This window comes from Mastomys coucha, unplaced genomic scaffold (assembly GCF_008632895.1).
Source record: "Mastomys coucha isolate ucsf_1 unplaced genomic scaffold, UCSF_Mcou_1 pScaffold21, whole genome shotgun sequence".
NCBI classification, from domain to species: domain Eukaryota; kingdom Metazoa; phylum Chordata; class Mammalia; order Rodentia; family Muridae; genus Mastomys; species Mastomys coucha.
Window position 1 is genome coordinate 101,595,262 of NW_022196904.1, and position 15,918 is coordinate 101,611,179.

The 15,918-nt window shown below is 45.6% G+C and overlaps 1 protein-coding gene and 1 long non-coding RNA gene across 15 annotated transcripts in view; both read left to right on the plus strand.

The window, feature by feature from the left end:
* Positions 1–15,918, plus strand: part of Tead1 (TEA domain transcription factor 1) — a 228,578-nt gene that overhangs the window by 88,586 nt on the left and 124,074 nt on the right. The window lies entirely within an intron of this gene.
* On the plus strand, positions 6,558–13,705 carry LOC116102814. Its single transcript, XR_004123292.1, has 2 exons — positions 6,558–12,712; positions 13,556–13,705. It is a non-coding gene; the product is annotated as an uncharacterized LOC116102814 (long non-coding RNA).

Consider the following 15,918-nt stretch of genomic DNA (forward strand, 5'->3'; position numbering starts at 1 on the left):
ATTTGGAGAATCTTCTAGAGACAGGGCTTTGTGGGACTCATGGCTACAAGTATTTTCTCCCTATTGTAGCTTTGTGGCTGTCTCTTTTACATTGGGGTGGGAGGGGTAGACACCAAACCAACCAAATAAGAACTTCCAGGGGAGTGAAACTTGAGTGGGGTGTTCTTTTGAGACAGGATCTGTCCTGAGGCTGGCCTTGAACTCCTGATTCTTTGCCTCTGCCTCCTAAGTACTGAGACTCGATATGTGTGCCACCATGCTCAGTTGGGTAAAACTTTTAACAAAAAAGTAGAAGCTTAATTTTCACACTGTCTGTGGGGCAAGCTTTGCTTTCTGCCTGTCATGCTCAGTGCCTAGCCAAGAGTTTCTCTGTTCTGTTACTCTGGAAGGGTCATGTTTCAAACCACATTGTGCAATCTGTTTTGAATTAAATTCTGCGTAATAAGGCAAGGAGAGAGGCCATTAGTGTGATTGCATCTTGGGTCTACCAATAGCCTTACACCAGGGTGGGAGTTAGTGTGTGTGGTAGTGGGGAAACTGGAGAGGCCAGTCATGACAGGTGGAGACTGTTAGAGGCCTGTTGGGTATGGTCAGGATTGCAGGCTCCCGAGTAGACAGGGAGATTCTGAGTTCACTGGTATGGCCACGCTACTGGTGGTATAGCTAAGAAATGTGATTGTAGGTTATAGCCATAGAGACAAGGAAGAAAGCATCCGGGGCCATCCATCAATGGTCTGTGTTGGCTTGGTGTGGCTAACTGCTTCCTTCTGGAAGAAGTACAGTGCGTACTTGTGAATCTACTCCCTGAGTAGCCCTTCCTGTGGACTTTAGGTGGCCCCTTGGCTATGAGTAGAACTTGGTAGGTTTCGATAGCATAGACCCATTACACATCAAGTGGCAGAAGGGACTTCAGGGTCAGTAGACATGTTTCCTTTTTGTCTTATGCCAAACCATAAGAATGTATGAGGTCTCCTTGGGCCAGTTGTCATCAGAAGAATAGAGACAGGAAAGCCAGGATTTCCCTCCCTACTTCTCAGCAATGTCTGGGGAGAGTGCAGTCGTATGTGAGAACATGTTCCCAGAAGAACTGGGCTAGGGTCTGTCAGGAGGCTTGGCTCTGTTAAGGAGAGATTGGTCTGAGCTCTCCTGAGTGGATCTTGTAGAGAGCAGACTTTATGGGTCTTTGTGTGATGGGAGGAACTGCTGGGAGCCTGTTTTTGGGCAGAGGAGAAGGAGCCCGGTATGTATCGGGCAGGAGGTTCTGCAGCCTCAGAGGAAGAAAGAGGGTACGTGCTGTCAGCCATGTAGCCCTTCTCTGACAACCCTTCTAAAGCCCCAGGTCCTTGCACAGCGATGGCTTGCATTTCACCTGAGAGTGTGTGGTCTAGTTTATCTTTTTGCACCATTCCATTGACACTGAAATCTGTCAGTGAGTGTAAATTACCATTTATACATAATCCTTGTGATGCTTTGTTGATTACTAAGTGAAGGTTCTGTCTTTGATATCATTCAACTTAGTAAGTTTGAAGTATTATAAATGCGTCGCGTGGGTGGTATCACAAAACAGTCTGGAGTCATTTACAACCACTCACAGTGGCTGCTAAGGAGAATGGAACTGCAGTGCTCCTTTCTAGTAGAGAGAGGATTTGCTATTAGTGGGGTTTTAAAAATAGTGAACATATGGTACTTTTGGAATTAGAGGAAAAGAGATAATTATATCAAGTTTATTTTTTTCCTCCAAGTAGGAACTATCATTAAAGACAGTTGTGAAGGACAGCACAGATAGAAAGGGAACCGTGGTGCCTGGGTGCACCATGGCAAGGTGTCATTAAAGACAATTGTGAAGGACAGCACTGGTAGAAAGGGAGCCATGGAAGACACAGCAGGGTCCCAGGGTGGGAGGATGGGATTAATGAGTATCTCTTCTCTCCCTTGGGGTGGCTGGGCTGCCGAGCTTGGGCACAGGGGCCTCACAGGGTCTGTGCATTGTGTTCTTAGCACGAGTGCAGAGTTAAACAGGTGCCCAGCCACTTGGCCTGTCAGTTAGCTGTCCAGACCAACAGTCAGCCATATCCCTAGTTATGGTACAGTGCTGGGGTGAGTGGCTTGGGGAACATTCACATCTATTCTTCAGATGCTCGGGGGCTGGGTGCCTTCAGAGTGAGTTGGATCTCTGCCGAGCTAGGATTTCCTCCATCGTTCAGCCTGTACTTGAGAGTAGACCTGGTTTATTCTGTGGGTGTTTGGGGGAGTGTCTGTTTTTTTAAAAATGCCAGTAGTTTTTCTGATGACATGCTATTCTTTGTAACAGAGTCCTGGCAAGTGATCTTCTGCTTGCCCTGCCTTTGGGCACAGTTGGTGCATTTAGTGTTTGAAAATGCTCCAGGGACTTTATGGCGTGTTGCAAAGTCTCACTTGACTCTAATCACTCATTAGATTATAGTTCATTGCAGATGGGTTTCATTGACCCGATGCTTCTGTTCGGAGTCTATCTTGCCTCCTTCCCTTTCCTAAACACTGCCATTTCAGGCCAATAACAAAGTCAAATCTGTACTTTGAAGCCCGTCCAGATGTTGTTTCTTCAGCTTCTCTCCCTGTCTCAGTGACATTCCTCTCCTTGGCCTTCTAGAAAACACGCTGAAAGGTGTGGCCATGAAGCCTGGGCCTTTAGATTTATTGAAAATAAACATTTGGCAGGAGTAGGTATACGTCTTTAGGTGCAGTCTTAGCCCTTGGGGGCAGAGGCAGGTTCATCTTTGAGTTCCAGGCCAGCCTTGTCTACCTAGTTAGTCTTAGGATAGTGAGAGCTACACAGTGAGATCTTGTCTCAAAAGGAGAAGAGGGGGGAGAGAACAGCATCTTTCCCTCCCTCCCTCCCTCCCTCCCTCCCTTCTTCCCTCCCTTCTTCTTCCTCCTTCTCTCTTTCTCCCTTTCTCCCTTTCTCCCTTTCTCTCTCTCTCTTTCTTTCCTTCTTTCTTTCCTTCTTTCTTTCTTTCTTTCTTTCTTTCTTTCTTTCTTTCTTTCTTTCTTTCTTTCTTTCTTTCTTTCGCCATTACCTGAAAATCTTGTGCAAACCATTGTTCTTTTTGCAAGCATCACAGAAACCCTTAGACAACCTAAAGAAGAAGATTCTCTGGAGGATGTGTTATTGGTGAGCCCAGTGCTGGGTGACATTTATTCTGTTTATAGGTTGAGTTTTCCCTGTGACTTGCTTCTGCCTGCCCTATTTATCACCTGAGTTGCTCACTGCAGTGTTGAGATAGCTCTGGCAGTTGTCCCCAGATGAATGGTTCTATTCCAAGCACAGGTGCTTCCATGGCAGTTTTAGGAGAGCTAGCTCTTTATAACCACTTTCCTGAGTAAGGTCTGGGGCATGGTGATATCCTGCATACCTCTAAAGCAGCCGTTGTGAAAAAGGTATGGGGAGGCAGCATGCCCAGTGTTAGGTATCAGGTTGTATGTTTATTCAGTTTGCAAATTCCTCACTAGGATGTGTGCTTGTGTTTTGTCTTACAGCAACACACAACTTACAGTGGAGATGGATGTTGACTGTGAAGATGCTGTCACATGACTTAGGCTACTGGGGTTGTAAACTGTGTGTTTGAGCAGCATTCTCAGTGGCTGTATGCCCTGTGATAGTACCATGGGCGTTTCTAACCACAGAGACTTCTTGAACACTGGCATAGTGGCGAGCCTTTTGAAAGGTGTTTGACTATGGTCTGGTGCGATGGTGCTTCAGAGGCAGAGGCAAGCAGACCTGAGTTCGAGGTCAGCCTTGAAAAAAGAGTGAAGAAATGTATGCCATTAAGGCCTGACCTGAATGGAGCAGCTGTGGTGACAAGGAATCATAGTAGTGGTAATAATAATACTAATTATTACTATTATGTGTGCAGTATGTCAGGTACTATTCTAATACCTAACATTTAAGCCTCTGGATCTTTACAAATGGCTGCCACCATCATTTCATAATACATATAACATGTGACTTTCTTAGGAGAACTCACTGGTTTTGTCTTATTTTTTTCTGAGAAGAGATTGAGGGGATGGTGATGTCCGGATGAGGATATTCATATATCTAAAGTAGTTTCGCCTTACACATTAGCACAGTTCAGAAGAGTCTTAACAACTTGCCTAGGATTATATAGCTGGCTATTGTTCCTGCCAAGTCACAAAGCACAGTTTAGGTCTAGAGTCAGTGTTTTGATCTCTTTGCTGTCCCAGGAGTCTACTGTCACACAACTACCTGCTCTGGTAGTTTGGCTCCGTGTAACAGTGTAAGAGGGAGAGTGAATTTTTCTAGATGTGGGGACACCCTTGATCCTGCTCTCTTCTTGCTAAACTCCTACTGGACTTTCAAGGCCTTATAAAAATAAATACCCCATCTAGGGCTGGAGGTGGCTGAGCAGTTAATAACCCTGGCTACTTGTGCAGAGGACCAAGGTTCCCAGCACCCACATGTTAGCTCATAACTGCCTGTGGTTCTGGTTCCTGGGGGATCTGACTCTTGGCATCTACAGTAGCAGGTGTGTGCACACACGCACACACACAGACACACGGAGGTACTCCCAGATACTCATAAAATAAAAATAAATCGGGCTGGTGAGATGGCTCAGTGGGTAAGAGCATTGACTGCTCTTCCAAAGGTCCTGAGTTCAAATCCCAGCAACCACATGGTGGCTCACAACCACTCGTAATGAGATCTGACACCCTCTTCTGGTGTTTCAGAAGACAGCTACCGTGTACTTATGTATAATAATATAATAAATCTTTAAAAAATAAAAGTAAAAATAAATCTGTTAAGAAAGATACTTGGTCGCTGAAGCCTCATGGGCGGGGCTAGATTTTTAGGTCCTTTCTCAGACATTATTAACCATCTGTCAAAGAGCTTGGCAGACTTGACTGAGTTCACTTTGGGTTTGTGTCTGTCTGTCTTTCCTCAATCCCTGAGGACTCTCCAAGGGCAGGTGCTGTGAGTCGGCTGTTCTCGGTTCCTCCATCCTCAGCACAGCAGCTGCTTCACTGCAGACTTTCAAGACACGCCTGACTGGGTGGAAGGCGTTAGTGGAGAGCTCATCATGCATCCTGAGAGGATCCCTTTATTACACTTTCACCTTTTTTTTTTTTTTTTAAATCACATTTTATGGTATTCTGATGAAATTATGAGGGTGACCCATGATGTTTCTTCTGGTGAGAGGAAACTTGCAGTGGAGCACTGGTGACTGTGTCTCTGTGCCTGAGGTATTTTTTAAATGGCAGGAATGGGTACATGTGTGCAGATGCATGCTTGAATACTGCTTTTCCCAGATTCTCTCTGAGTTCGGTTTGAGTTGTTTGAGAATCACTTTTAAGAGTGGTCATTCCGGGCAGTGGTGGCGCATGCCTTCAGTCCCAGCACTTGGGAGGCAGAGGCAGGCGGATTTCTGAGTTCGAGGCCAGTATGGTCTACAGAGTGAGTTCCTGGACAGTCAGGGCTATACAGAGTGGTCATTCTCAGATGGCATTGTGTATGTGTTACAGTAACTTACCAGGCTGTGGTCCTGGCTCACCACTGGTTTAGGGACTTGTGAGCCAGTTCGTAGGAGTCAAGCAGTGCACAGACTGAGAGTAGAGGTAGAGTGTGGAGCATCTAGGACAGAACTGGAGACATGGTAAAGTCCACGGAGAACAGAGGCTGTGAGGAAACACTGTAGAAGAGTTCGGATTCTCCACTGAAGTACCATACAGATAGGAGGTAGTAACCTTGTGCTTTTAGACCCACTGCTTGAGAGTATTAGTCTCCTATGAGGACTGAGGCTAAGGGAGTGACAAGGACAGAATATAGGGTGGGAATGGGTCTTTAGGTCTTATATCAGAGACTAGGTATTTGAGCATACAGTGCAGGGGTTGTAGGATGATGACTGATCATCCCCATGGCTGACTGTCATTTGCAGAGAATGGTAGACAGCACGGAGGAGCAGGTTTCAGCGGGCAGCTTTGGAGTGGTGCTCTTAGATTAGGGAATTTCCACGCAGTGGGGCTCTGCAGGTACCCAGTTGACAGTTGAATATTCTTGGTTTGAGACATCAACACAGTTGGGGGTTAGGGTCTGAAAATGGGTGAGATTGTGTTGGTGATGTACTGGTTAGAGAAGACTGAGAGGAGAGCCCAAAGGGGGCAGTAAGAGTGTCATGGTCTCAACTCCATGTAGTTAAGCCATGCAGAGTCATATTAAAAGTCTGATGGTTCATGAAACCCTGCAGGTGTGGTGGAGGAGCCTGGAGCCAGTCCTGCGTTGGCTGCATAACATGCTATTCAGACATACCTTTTGGCCATGTGTGATGCAGTCAGGCATGATGAATACTCTTGTGCTCTCTACAGGACACTCATCCCCCGACACCACCCCCGCCCCAATCCTAGCCTTTCTTAATACCAAAGCTGTCTGGACCCAGTGCACAGGGTGGGGGGGTGGGGGTGGGGTTGGGAGGGGGTGGAGGTGTAGGTGGAGGTGGGGAGGGTGGCTTACTCCAGCCTTCCCAGGAGTTTGACTCCCTATGGGGTTACCTTTTTGCAGCTCCATCTTCACTGAGTCACAGGAGATGGTCCCCATTTCTAAATCCTTAACTTGTTGTTCTGGATCCAACTCCAGGGTTTTGAAAATTGTAGAGAAAACCCAGAGATAGTTGGTAGGCGGGTCCTGTCAGAGAGGAGCAGGGCCTGCCCTTTCTCTGTGTCAGATCAAAGGTAGCTTCCCAGTCATTTGATACCCCCAGTAAAGATGTGCCTGAGCCAGGACTGGGGCTTTCTGGGGGCCTGGGAGCTGAGGACGTGTGGGCCTGCATGTGTTCGTGTGGGCTGGTGTGGAGGGGAGGGCACACTCACAGCAGCTGCCCCTGGAACTCAAGGCTAGGGGATCTGGAAAGGGCAGCCGGCCGCCTCAGCTTTCAGAGACGCTGCTTCCAGTGCAGCCCTTTCCTGGTTCCAGTTCTGGGGACACACAGGCTGCCTTGTTTGCAGCTGCTCCGACGTAGCTGTCCCCTTCTGAAATCCCAGTCCCAGGGCTCAGATGTTGTTCCCAGTGTGTCCCCAGCCTAAGCTGGCTGTCCCTCTAAAATCCAAACAGAAACACTTTGGAGAGAGAGTGGGCGGTGTTTGTAACACCAGGAGAGTCAGAATCAAGCAGGACCATGTTAGGCAAAGCGGCAAATGGGTTCTTCCTTCCCATATCTCCCCTTTGGGCTAACACTGACACTGAACTATCTACCAACCTCCACCCCGTGATTTTGGGTACCAGGAACTTTTAGATTTAGGTGTTTTGAGATTTGGTCTGTGGAGTAGAAACTTCAGATCCCTCCCACACCTCAGGCGCAGGAAAGCAGATAGGAACCCTGAGGAAAATCAGAAGATTGTTCCTTTGAAAGCCCATCCATGATCATGCAGCATCTAGATGTGGATAATTAGGTTTTCAGGACTTGGGATAGATCTGTTAACATTGAGTAGCTTCTTTTTATTCTAAACAGGCTCATGGGCTTCCCATGAAGTACGTGGGTCACAAGAGACATTTCTCCTCCAGGGTCCTGACTAGCTGAAACCCTAATCGGAGGCATTATGCAGGTGCAGAGCAAAGCCTGAGGCTGCAGGCTCCTGGCAGAAGGGAGATGGGAGCTGGTTACTTGCCCCTCCTGTATTGTTTCCATCTGAGCAGCTGGGCCTCTCAACCCTTGGCAGAGTAGGATCTCTGACAGCAGAAGAGGTGGACGCCAGGGCTCTGTCCTGTGGCTGTCTTAGCCAGCACCAAGCCGTTTCTCATCCAATTCTGGCAGTACTCAGATCACAACAGGGCCTCCATAATAAAGGACAGAAAAGGTCACTGGGTCTTCAGATGGCACCCTAGAGTTTTGCCTTCCCTGGAGGTCCTCCTGGGTGGGCTGAGTCTGACCATTCTCTCCTATAATTAATATTAAGATTGCCATGTTCAATGTAGGGTTAGATTTGAATTGCGGATAAGTCATTTTCTAATTCAGGCATGTCATATGCAAAGGTTGTGTTTTACATGGCAAGGGACAGGCCAGGTTTGCTCACTGCAGAGGGAAGCCAACCACAGTGCTCTTTCATTCAGCCCAGTGACAGTTTGTGGAGTGTCAGGAATAGCATATGGCAGATGCTGTCCCAGGCACTGAGGAGACTACAGGGAGTAAAACCAGGTGTGAGCTCCTGGATTCGTGGTGATCACAGTGAAGTGTGTGGTGGAGTGTTTGATGGATGTGTGGTGGGTAAATGGAAGATGTGAGCCTCGTATCCAGTCAGGAAGAAACAGCCAGAGCAGATACGTGTATGTAGGTGTATATAAATACTTGTAGATACAGTATGTATATAAATTCTGAACAGAAACCATGGTAACTTGTCTGTCTTAGTGCCTTTCTAGAGGCTACACTGAGCCCTGTTCTGTTACTCTCTTCTTTGCTCTTTGAAACAGTTTCTCACTGAACCTAGAACAAAGCTCAATAATCCTTCTTCCTCCACCTTACACAGTGTTAGAAGCATGGCAGATCCCATGCTTTCCTGGTGAGCACTCTTACCCATTGAGTCATCTCTCTAGCCCTGAAGTTGGTTTTGATAGACTAAACGGGCTTAAATTGAAATTGTTAGAGAGCTGATGGGCCTGACAGCTTCCCTTTCTTTTCCAGTCTGAAAAAACAGATAAGGTTTTACCTGGCCTGCTTTGAAAATTCAAAGAAGCTGGGAGCAACACCTGCAACCCCAGCCCTTGTGGGCTGAGGTGAGAGGGTAGAAAGCTTAAGGCCAGTTGAACTACCTATACAGACCTGACTTCAAATGCAGTATGAACAGGGTCAACATGGCGCATCAGCAGGTAAAGGAGCTTTCTGCCAAGCCTGGTGACCCAAGTTCAAGCCCTGGAACCTACACAGTGGAAGGAGAGAATGGACTCCTATAAGCTGTCCTTTGACCTCCATACCTGCGTTGTAGGACGCATGCCAGTATACCTAAGACAAACAGATGTGAAAGAAAAACATTTACTTGTCACACAAATAGTCACTATATTTAAAAGTAAAGATAATCATTTGATATCATAAAATACGTTCTTTGGGGGAAAGTACTGAGTCTATACGGGTTTGGCTTTTAAGTGGTGAAAATTATTCTAAATGTCAGCCAGCTTTGATGGGAATTTGACAGCAGAGGCAAATATTTTCCAAAAACTGTTGACAAGCCTGCTGGCTAATGGCAGACTGGCAAAGGAGCCTTGCTGAGGACTCACTGAGCATTTTTAGAGCACCCATACAATGTTTCGGAGAAGGTACACCCAGAACACACTTGAACTCACATCACATGGGTTTCAGATATGAAACCAGACCGCGTCTCCCCAGTTCAGAAGCAGATCTGAAGACCCAGTAGGCAGCTAATGTGGGAACTGAGCTGACCCTGCAGCCAGTGTTTGGTGTCTCAGGAACAACCTGAGGTAGCATGGAAGGGCTGACTACTTGTAGTGAAGTTAAAATCCAGGTGTGTGTGTGTGTGTGTGTGTGTGTGTGTGTGTGTGTGTGCACGCTCGCTCGCACTTAAGCTTAATTATATTTGGTTTACATTAGCTTTGTTTGCCAGTGATTTTTTTTTTTAAGGGGGAGGGTCAGATATTTAAATTCAATTTAAAGTGTTCTATGGTAATTGAGGCTACTCGCTGTGGAGAGAGAATACTTACTTTAGAGGAGAAAGATCTAGCATTATCATCCATTACTCTTGATTGTAATTTCTTTAAGTCATGGAGCCCTTTTTGTGAAATGGAAGTAATGGGCCTGGAAGGATGGCTCAGTGGGTAAAGACGCTCTTTGTCGAGCCTGGCAGCCTCAGTTCTGTCCCAGGGCCTCAGATGGTGGAGAGAATTGGTTCCTGCAAGCTATCTCTGACCTCCACACACACATTGTGGTAAACCACCTCCCTCCATAAATAAATTAATTAATTTAAAAATGTGAACAGTAAAGCCAATGTGGAAGCTTTCTTATGCCAGGTAAGTGAGGTGGGTTGTATTGGCCCATTCCATTTTACTCAGCTTTTCACATAAGCTGGTGGTATGTTTTGGTATAGCAACACCATCCTTATCAGTATTGCTTTTGTTATTAAAGATTTATTGTTTGATTTGATATCTTCCAATTAAAATATTACTTCCCTTCTCCCTTCTTTTTTCTCCAATCCACTTGCCCACTCCTACCTTTTCTTCTAATTGTTACACATACAAATGTGTATATGTTATCCCTGTATATAAACTGCTAAGTTATCTTTATTACTTTAAAATTATGTGTATATATGTGTGTGTCTCTGTGCACATGGGTGTAGATTCTTGCAGAGCCCAGAAATAACGGAGTTACAGGGAGTTATAAGTGTCCCCTTGTGGGTGCTGGAATTGAACCTAGTTGATTCTCAAGAACAGTCATGTGTTTTTAACACTGAGCCATCTCTCTATCCCCATTATGTGTTGACTGAGACCTGCTGGTGTGTTATCTAGGGACATGCCAGTTCAAATTCTAATGCCTTGATGGGGAGCAAGCAGGTGAGGTAGAGTTATAGGCCCAGAGTAGAGGGGAGCCCAGGGAATGTGCCTTTTTTCCTTGCTATCTCTCCAGATGGCTGCCCAGCCAGCTTGATAATTAGTATCAACAAATGTAAGCTGAGAGTGGAGCACATGGCATGTGGAGGTCTGTGTCTGTCTGGGGGTGCAGCTGGGCTCAGCTGGGCTGCTGTAGGCATCACCCCGAGTTGGGCCTATTCTGGTCTCAGCTGGTACACAGACAACAACACTTCACATCCTGGGTCCTGCCCAGTGGGCTCAGGGAGCAGAAGGGCCCCAGTAGGGGGTTGTAGCCTCCAGCTGCTTTGATGCCTGTGTTAGGCCTGAGCTGCATGGATCCCTGCACTGCTATTTAAATCTGTCACTCGCTGGTGACAGCTTCCCGCCTCAGCAATGACAGTGTGTGTGCCACAGGTTTCAGCTCATTACCTCTGCAGGGCTCTGGTCAGGGGGTAATCATGATTACAGACCAGGTCCTTACTCTTCCAGGGACAGTTCCAAGCCTAAGACAGGCTCTGAAGCTTCTGCCTGCTATCTGCCCACAGGGGACCTTTCTCTCCAGCATGTCCAGAGATGGGTTTGTTTTGTTTTACTATGATACTTGGGCATCACATGTAGATGTTGCTGAAGTCCTTGGGCAAGTCATCCTACCTTGTGGGGCTTGTTGCTTCAATAGACAGTTGATCCCTTGGAAGCTGTTGACATGTATTCATCTCTGTGCTCCTTGGGGCAACCGTTTGCCCAGTAAATGACTGGTTAAATTTGGACAAAGATGACAAGAGTGTCCTCACCCCTGTGTGAAGTGGAGGAGAGAAAGAAGGTGCAGGTAACTTTTTTTTTCCCTTTTAAGCTGGGGCAGAAGGGACTCTAGTGAAGGGACATTTGCATTCATTTACTCTTTTCCGTATGACAATAGACTCAAAGAGAAGCTCTTGTATGCTCATTTACCAACCCAAACTTTCACCAATGTTGCTAGTGGATCTAAGCCGGTATTCTCTCTTAAGGGCATATAAATTGTCAAAAAAAGGCACAGAGAAACACTGACTCCTCTGTCTATTGCACCTCCTTCCAGTTGTTAGGACGTCTGTGGTAAGCAAGCCTGATAGTGGTGAAGAGTGGAGAGTTGGACTTCCTCTTACGTGACTGAGGAGACTGTGAGAGGTTTGCTTTCTTGGATAGCGACCAGAAAGTTCTTAAATGTTCAGCATAGAGTTGTTCTGCTTGAATCAATCTACCCAAGAGAAGCAACCATACTTGTATGCAGACTCACACTTAGAGGGAGCGTTGTTCTCATGGGTGGCCTCTCAGGGACTGGGAATGAGGACACTGTGCAGAGATGTTCCTGGGATGGTTTATGTAGAGGGACTTGTACCTAGCAAATGCCAGATATTCAGCCTCCCTCCTTCACAACCTTGGTGTTGCAAGAAGGAAGATTAGTTGTCTTGGAAATGCAGGCTTTTGACCCCAGGGCTTAGGAAGCTGAGGCCTGCCTATCTCTGAATGGCAACCTTTATCAATGAAAGGTATCTGTCTAAGGTCTCCTGGGCGTTGGTCTCCTGCATTCCTCAGAACCTGCTTGGGCGTACTTCTTGTTATGTGGGTTGCAGGCTTTGGAAGAGGGATTCCTGGCTGATGGAAGATTCTGTCAGTACTGAGATATCTCTGAAAGACCTGATAAGGACTTGTTAGTTTCTGAGGTGGGTGGGCCCTCCTTTAAGAAGTTCCATTGATTGAAATACCTGAGCAACAGGCTTTTCCTGGCTCCAACCAGTTCTAGGTGACAGGTGGTTGAGTGAAGGGCAGGAGTTAAGTATCAGCCTCAGGGCCTTTTGCCCAGAACCTGGTTAAGACAGTCCCGAGATCAAACGCTCTCCTACATTTGGGATGTGAGTTCTATAAGGTTCCTCAATGGATACTAGGATAAAGTAGATGGCCCCAGGAAACCACAGAGCTCAAGGAACTTCACCAGAGAACAGTTAGAATTGGAGTTGTGGATTCTTCTTTCCTGAAACTCAGGATAGGGGATGGGAGGTGAGGCTGCAGGCTTGACCTCGGGTGTGTCCCAGAACACTCCATATGGTGCTTGGGGGTACTTGGAGATTACCCTCCTGATTAGAACTCTTAATGGATGGCCTACGGTGACCTAAGATGAAAGTAAGTATTTTTAAGAGCATCACAATGTGGTAGATAACAGTGCCCATCCCCTCTGGGGCATTTCTTCTGGCCTGGAACCTTCACTGGGTTGGGGGCGGGTTCTGAGGACTCTTGAGAGCTACACGAAAAGGAAATCTGTAATTCCTGTAAAGCCCTGCGAAGAAGCTTTGGGGCCAGTCTGCACACCGGGTTTTTTGGTTGTTTTTCACGAGTGCTGTGTGTGCCTGGGTGATGCTCACAATATGGCTCTTGGGGACCCCTCCGAATGCTACACTCTAGAAGTGTTGGTGTTAGAATATGAGGCTAGGATGTGCACAGAGGAGCTTTTGTCTGCAGACCCTGTGCCGGTTCCCCAGTGGAAACCCTTTAACACAGGGCAGTTCTGGGGAACAGCTGTGCAGCTACTGTGAGGATTAACGGAGACACAGGAAGGTTGCTATGCTGGGACTGTGGTAAAATGCTCCAGCGGGGTTAGTGACCATATCAACTTCCCTGCAAGTGGTGCTTAGTGAGAACTGTCAGTTAGAGTTTCCCATCTTAGAGTAGACTCATTTTCACTTTTACTTGTTATATTTGTTATACTGGTTTTCACTTTTACATTAGAAGAGATTGAAAAACATTAAAATAAATTCAGTTCTTCTGGAAATTAATCAACTTAATATTCATTTGTTTAGTCATTGATCAAACTGGAGGAGGTCTAAGGAGCTGGCCAGGAATATTGACCACAGCCTAATTAATACTTTGGTATATATCTCATCTTCCCTCACACCCCACCCCATGCCTATAACTTTTTGTAAAGTTTGACTATTTAAATTATAACCTTTTTTAAAATTTTTTTTTCAGAACAGATTTCTCTGTGTAGATCCCGGGTTGTTCTTGAACTTGCTCTGTAGACCAGGCTGCCTCTTGATCTGCCTGCCTCTGTCTCCTGAAGTGCTGAAATTAAAGGCATACACTGATACTCCCAGCTCAAGGTTGTAATTTACATACCTACATATCATTGAAAAAAAATCTCTGAAATTACTTAAAAATTGTTTATAAGTACATATCAAGAAATGTAAACAGGAAATGAATATATATTCAAATGTATTTTATTAGTTAATTACTTATTTTTTATTGTGGTTAAAATGATTTTCCCTTCCATAAGTAGCCATTATGAATGTTCTAGAGGGCTGGAGAGATGGCTTAGTAGTTAAGACTGCTCTTCCAGAAGTCCTGAGTTCAATTCCCAGCAACCACATGGTGGCTCACAACCATCTGTAATTGGATCTGATGACTTCTCCTGGTGTGTCTGAAAACAGCAACAGTGTACTCACATGCATAAAATAAATAAATCTTAAAAAATAAATAAAAAGAATGTTATAGAATAATAATGTTGGTAATTTTCTTAGTACCAATTCCTAAATGTAATTAAAAGGTGGGTTATCTTCTTTAAGAGCCTTGATAATTCGCTGTATTCCAGTGTCCACTCCACTACAGGAGTGACTCACTTTTTGAGGTTATGATCAGTGCTGGGTCTTTAAATTATACAGTCTCTGATAGCTAGAAAAAACCTAATGGTTAATTTGATCTGCATTTTCAGATGTATGCAAATATATGCTCCTTTTTTTCTCTCTTGTTCTCTCTGTCTCTCCCACATAAAAATGTAAAACTCCTGTTGTAGGGGCTGGAGAGATGGCTCAGTGGTTAAGAGCACTCACTGGCTGCTCTCCCAGAGGTACTGAGTTCAATTCCCAGCAATTACATGGTGGCTCACAACAATCTATAATGGGATTTGTTTTTTTTTTTTTGTTTTTGTTTTTGTTTTTTTTTTTGTTTGTTTGTTTTTTTGTTTTTTTTGAGACAGGGTTTCTCTGTGTAGCCCTGGCACTCTGTAGACCAGGCTGGCCTTGAACTCAGAAATCCGCCTGCCTCTGCCTCCCAAGTGCTGGGATTAAAGGCGTATACCACCACCACCCAGCTATAATGGGATTTGATGCCCTCTTCTTGTGTCTGAATACAGCGACAGTGTACATAAAATAAAAATAAATAAAATCTAAAAAAAAAAAAAAACAAAAATAAAAAAAATCTCCTGCTGCAGAGTGATTGACTGTAAACTAAATTTGGGATGCTGTATGCATTTTGAACTTGGAGTGTGCATTTGGGACTTGCTGCAGGTTCTCTAGGCAAGAGCAGAATTCTAACACTGCTGCTTATCAGACTCCTCTTCTTTAGGGGACTGTCTGGGTCTTTCTGTCTGTCCCTCCAGCCTCTATCCATCACTTTTTTGTTTTAACATAATATTGGTACTTGTGTGTGTGTGTGTGTGTGTGTGGCCAGCCATGGGACAACTTTTGGGAGTTGCCCTTTCACCTTGTGCTCAGAATTTTCCTGTTTCTGCTACTTGGTGATATATACTCCAGACTCACTGGCCTGCGACTTCCTAGGTTATTCTGCCTATCCCTGACCTCACCACACTCCACTCTACTCCTATACAGAAGTATGTGCCACCTCATCCAGCTTTATATATGGGTTCCGGATACATAAGCCAGAAGTTTTACATAGCAGTCACTTGCTGCTGGCCTCTGTCTACTACTTTTTTGGAAACGTTTTTTTTTTTTAAACACCAATTCAGCCCCTGTGGAAGATGTGGTTAATCCTTGAGTCTCGTCTTCATTTAAAAAAAAAAATTATTTGAAGATTTATTTGTGTCTGTATGTAGTATGGGCCATGTGCATGTGCCATCTCACAGAGACCAAAAAGAGTAAAATCCCAGCCGGGCGGTGGTGGCGCCTTTAATCCCAGCACTTGGGAGGCAGAGGCAGGTGGATTTCTGAGTTCGAGGCCAGCCTGGTCTACAGAGTGAGTACCAGGACAGCCAGGGCTACACAGAGAAACCCTGGATCTGTTATAGTCTGATATAAACCACTTGGTATGGGTGCTGAAAGCAGAACTCTGGTCTTATAGAACACTGAGTGCTTTTAACCTCAGCCATTTTTTTGCTACAGGTTCTTGCCATGTGTGTATCCTTGGCTGGCCTGGAGCTTGCTGTATAGCTCAGGGTGTAGTGAATTCATCACACAGTTCCTCCTATCTCACTCAGCCTCTGGGATGTAGGAGTATACTGCACACCAGGTTCCTATGTTATTCTGTGGGACATCTTTTATATGCTCATTTTCTCCTTACAGGCTCACCACCCAAGTCCCCCTTCCTTCCTTCCTCCCTCC